Source organism: Leucoraja erinacea, chromosome 3, assembly GCF_028641065.1.
Source record: "Leucoraja erinacea ecotype New England chromosome 3, Leri_hhj_1, whole genome shotgun sequence".
NCBI classification, from domain to species: Eukaryota; Metazoa; Chordata; class Chondrichthyes; order Rajiformes; family Rajidae; genus Leucoraja; species Leucoraja erinaceus.
Window position 1 is genome coordinate 92,551,411 of NC_073379.1, and position 6,000 is coordinate 92,557,410.

A 6,000-nucleotide genomic window follows, 5' to 3' on the forward strand; every position below is an offset into this window, starting at 1 on the left:
GGGCGTAATTGAAGCAGTCAGCGACCCCACTGACTGGGTCTCGACCATGATTGTCACATTCAAGAAGGGAAAGAACGAAATCCGTCTGTGCATCAACCCGAACGACCTGAATACTGCCATTAAGCGCCCACACCATCCCATGGAGACCGTGGAGGATGTTGTGGCAAAGGTCGGAATGGCCACCCTATTTTCTGTTCTCGATGTTAACAACTCTTTCTGGCAGATACCGCTGGACAAGAAGTCATCACGCCTCACTACATTTGCCACCCCATTCATAGAAACATAGAAATTAGGTGCAGGAGTAGGCCATTCAGCCCTTCGAGCCTGCACCGCCATTCAATATGATCATGGCGGATCATCCAACTCAGTATCCCGTACCTGCCTTCTCTCCATACCCTCTGATCCCCTTAGCCACAAGGGCCACATCTAACTCCCTCTTAAATATAGCCAATGAACTGGCCTCGACTACCCTCTGCGGCAGAGAGTTCCAGAGACTCACCACTCTCTGTGTGAAAAAAGTTCTTCTCATCTCGGTTTTAAAGGATTTCCCCCTTATCCTTAAGCTGTGACCCCTTGTCCTGGACTTCCCCAACATCGTGAAATCAAAGTCTATCCAGTCTTTCTTCATAAGACAGTCATGACATCCCAGGAATCAGTCTGGTGAACCTTCTCTGCACTCCCTCTATGGCAATAATGTCCTTCCTCAGATTTGGAGACCAAAATTGTACGCAATACTCCAGGTGTGGTCTCACCAAGACCCTGTACAACTGCAGTAGAACCTCCCTGCTCCTATACTCAAATCCTTTTGCCATGAAAGCTAACATACCATTTGCTTTCTTCACTGCCTGCTGCATCTGCATGCCTACTTTCAATGACTGGTGTACCATGACACCCAGGTCTCGCTGCATCTCCCCTTTTCTTATATAAGATATAAAATCCGGAGAATGGCGTTTGGAATCAACTCTGCCAGTGAAGTCTTCCAGAGAGCCATGGAGCATCTATTCGAGGGCCTGCCTTGTGCCATTATTGTCGATGATATCCTCGTATATGGCAAAGATGCAGCGGAACACGATCGCAATCTCAGGCTCATCTTGGAGCGCGCTCGCTCGCAAGATCAACCTCGAGCTCAATCCTGACAAGTGTAAGTTCCGGGTTCCAGCGGTTCCCTACGTTGGCCACATCTTTACTCCTGATGGCCTTAAACCTGATCTGAAGAAAGCTGCTGCCATCACAGAGATGCCTGCCCCCACAGATGTAAAGGGCCTGCAACGTTTTCTGGGCATGGTAAACTATCTCGGAAACTATCCCTGCTGGAGGGAGCTCGCATCTCCAAGTCGGACATCTACTTCGATCTCCTGAATCTTAGAAACATTGCCAGGGACGGTACCCTGGGATCGCCGGCACAGCGCCTGATGTCAAGATTGACGAGGTCTCCGGTCCCCACCGCACAACAGCAGCTGGTTCCTCGTGCGTTGGAGTCTGCCACTATCCAGAAACATCTCCAAGAGAGGCAGAGCATCCAGAAACGATCATACGACAGTTCCAGCAGACCACTCAAGCCTCTACAGCCGGGCCAGGTCATCCGTCTACGAACTTCGACTGGACATTCCCGTCTGGGCACTGTTGTCAGCCCGACTAACGAGCCACGATCCTACATGGTGGACTGTGAGGGAGCGGTTTACCGGAGAAGTTGACAGCACCTGCTTGCTGTGAGGGAGCCCCGCCCACCGCCTGCTGGTCCTTGTGCTCCACCCCCCCTCCTCCCTCGGTCTCCACTAACCACGGGGTCTCACCTACCGCATGTCTTCCTTTTCGGTCCCCGCAAACCTCTCCCGCGCCATTCTCACCTCCTGGATCTCAGTCCCATCTTTCTGGAGAGGGAGGGGAGGGTTGGTTCGTGTTAGCAGACCACCAGACAGATATGGCGGGTATGTTTAACTCCATGGCATGGGTGCCCCTTCCACACTTAATCCCAAGGGGGAAGGATGTAGATTGAGTGCATGTGAACCAATGTGAACCAATCACACACAAGCCAGCACCACTAACTCCACCCCTTCACAACACCCATACTAACACTCTTTCTAACGTCCCACCCCGGCACTTGGGTTCGAGCAGCTAGGGTGTACTGATGCCCAGTTATCCTAGTGCTGCTAAGTGATTATTAAAGACGTGTTTAAACCACACAATGACTTTGGCTCTTGTTTACAATTTTAGTTTTCCAGCACCTGCAATTTATTTTTGATTTTGTACTTGATGACGCAAGTAAGTGGCTCTGTTACAGAGTCGATATGGTCATGAATGGGCATGATCATATTGAATGGCAGTGCTGGCTCAAAGGGCCGAATGGTCTACTCCTGCACCTATTGTCTATGTTTTTATGTTTCCAGTGGCTGGTCCATTGTCCCCAAACATTACAAATGAGGAAGGTTTGGTAGAAGTCCTTTCCAATTCTTAAGGACAGAAGAGGAAAATCCACTTAGCAGATTTTAATTAGGATTTTAATTAGATTTTAATTTGAAGAAGGGTTTCGGCCCGAAACTTTGCCTATTTCCTTCGTTCCATAGATTTTAATTAACGTTTCCTCTTTATCCAGAGATTGGATTTTATATTTTATAACCTTTGATCGATTCAAGTGACAAGGGCATACAGTGGCTAGAAAAAGTATTCATACCCCTTGAACTTTTCCACATTTAGTCACGTTACAACCATAAACGTAAATGTATTTTATTGGGATTTTATGTGATAGACCAACACAAAGTGGTGCATAATTGTGAAGTGGAAGGAAAATGATACATGGTTTTCAAATTTTTTTACAAATAAAAAACTGAAAAGTGTGGCGTGCAAAAGTATTCAGCCCCCCTGAGTCAATACTTTTTATTTTTAATTTTATTTTTATTAGCAGTACAGTAAATCATATTAATACATCGCATATATCTTATTACATTATGTTGTACCACTTCATTTTTTGAGCTTTAAAAAAGATAGAAATAAAAGAAGTAAGGAAAGTAAGCAAGAATCGTGAAGGTGCAGGAAAGTGTCAAAAACTTCAATTTTGTTCTCATCTGAGCAGAGCACCTTCCTCCACATGTTTGCTGTGTCCCCCACATGGCTTGTGGCAAACTGCAAACGGGACTTTTTATGGCTTTTTTTTCAACAATGGCTTTCTTCTTGCCACTCTTCCATAAAGGCCCAATTTGTGGAGTGCATGACTAATAGTTGTCCTGTGGACAGATTCTCCCACCTGAGCTGTGGGTCTCTGCAGCTCCTCCAGAGTTACCATGGGCCTCTTGGCTGCTTCTCTGATCAATGCTCTCCTTGCCCGGCCTGTCAGTTTAGGTGGACGGCCATGTCTTGGTAGGTTTGTAGTTGTGCCATACTCTTTCCATTTTCGGACGATGGATTGAACAGTGCTCCGTGAGATGTTCAAAGCTTGGGATATTTTTTTATAACCTAACCCTGCTTTAAACTTCTCCACAACTTTATCCCTGAACTGTCTGGTGTGCTCCTTGGGCTTCATGATGCTGTTTGTTCACTAATGTTCTCTAACAAACCTCTGAGGCCTTCACAGAACAGCTGTATTTATACTGAGATTAGATTACACACAAGTGGACTCTATTTACTAATTAGGTGACTTCTGAAGGCAATTGGTTGCACTGGATTTTATTTAGGGGTATCAGAGTAAAGGGGGCTGAATACTTTTGCACGCCAAACTTTTCATTTTTTTATGTGTAAAGAAATTTGAAAACCATGTATCATTTTCCTTCCACTTCACAATTATGCGCCACTTTGTGTTGGTCTATCACATAAAATCTCAATAAAATACATTTACGTTTGTGGTTGTAACGTGACAAAATGTGGAAAAGTTCAAGGGGTATGAATAGCTTTGCAAGCCACTGTATATCAAGAATGATATGTTGGATTACAAATTTTAAGAAATAAATGTGTTTTATTTATGTGAGAATTAATTAACATTATGAGCGCACACTATGCCTATGCTGTCACAAATTAGTTGTAAACTTAAATACATATCTACCACCCCCACCCCCCTAAATCATAGAAAAGCAAATATCTAGGTCGCATTGGCATGAAAAATAACTTTCTTTTATTGTCAATGCGGAAAATTGCTGGTTATTGAAAAGACTAAAATTGCATTATTATTACAGACAATTCAAGTCTTACAAATCTGAATGAATACCAAAGACAAGTTAATTTAGACTGCTAAGCCATTCTCAGCATCAAGATCACAAATGTTTGGTTTGGTTGGAATGTTAATACTTCACAAATCACAGACCACAAGACATAGCAGAATTAGGCCATTCAGCCCGTCTCAAATCTTGATGCACCCCTTTTGTGACTCGCCCATTCCCATGTTCAGCACCTGGAAGGAGAGAGCTGTTGCATGCAGAGGTAAGTGTTGTGGACCAGGCTAAGCCACAGTGTGTTCCTGCAAACCTCTCCCCATCCTGCACGTTTACTTCCCTATGAACAGACCCCCCCTTGCCTTACAACAATCACTGCTCAACTCTTCTTCACCATCATCAGCTCCTCCAAAACAGTCACCCCAAAGTGAGTGGAAGTACACGTCCTCCTCCAGATTGTACAGGAACGTGTGCTGCCTGAGAAGGGGCTGAACCGGTTTGTCAAGCCTGCTTCTAGTTTTAAAAAGTGACCGTCTTTGAAGTGAAACTCGTAGCAGAGTAGACCCACACACTGACAACTATCATTTCCCACTTGGATATCCAGTCTCAGGAAATGACTGAAACACTGAACATCATTAGCATTATTTTACCAAGTTGGCATCCAATGTTTTTATTTAAAGAGTTTGTGGTTTAATAAATGGATGAGTGAATCAAAAGCAAAACTGTTTTTTACATCATCGTTCCCGCTTTTGCTGAGTGGCCATTTGCTCCAGTTTGGATTTGATGGATTTGGTTACTCAGGGGATTTAGAGCCCTCTTGAGAAATGCACACTGCATCATTATTTCTTTGAAAAGAAAAAGTAACTCTTAAGTAATGCTTGGCACTGAGCAAGACAGCACAAAGATGGAATTAATACCATTAGAGCCTCTTAGGAAATTAGAATAGTAGCTTGAAAAGACTGATCGGACTTTCACGGGCATATTCCTTATTCATTCATTGGTTTGTTTTGGATGGTAATAATTCAATCTTTGGTTTGTTTGTGTTGATTAATGTTAAGGCTTTATTCTGGCATAATCTTGATGCTGACATTTGTGTTTTCACCATTTTTAATTAAAATATCCATTTGGCTTGAACTCAAATGCAGTCAAGGCTGAAATGTGGTATTTAGATAAATGGACCCAGAAATTACATTCATCATTTAGGTATCATGTTAAAGCTGTTTAAGATAATATTATTAGCACGATAAGCAATAGGGACATCCTTCTGCAGGTAACATTCCTTATTGGCCTCTGGAAATGTCTCTGGTTAGAGACTTATCTTGGCCAAATCAAGGATGGGATTCCCAGCAGATCTCCTCAGCACAGTGATTGGCACTGGTGTCACCTAGCTCTAAGGATTCAAGTTCAATCCTGAATTTGAGTACTATTTGTGCAGAATTTACACTCCCTTCTTGTAATGTGTTCATCAGCAACGGGTTAAAGCCTGACCCACTGAAGACTGTAGCCATCAACATGCTGCCAATCCCAACCGACGTCACCAGTTTACAACGATTTCTAGGCATGGTCAACTACTTGGGCAAATTTATCCCAAGCCTCAGTTAACTTTTCGCTCCCCTAGTTTTCGCATTAGTGACTTTAAAATTACAGCTCACCAGTGCACCAACACTGGCATATTTCAATCTTAATCTGCCTGTCACTACCACCTGCGATGCATCCCAGTATGGGCTAGGTGCAGCATGCCTACAAACTTCCTTCAACGGCAACGTGATGCCCATTTCTTACGCATCGCGTACCCTGACTGATACGGAACAACGCCACGCTCGGATAGAGAAGGAATTACTGGCCGTGGTTTTCGCCTGTT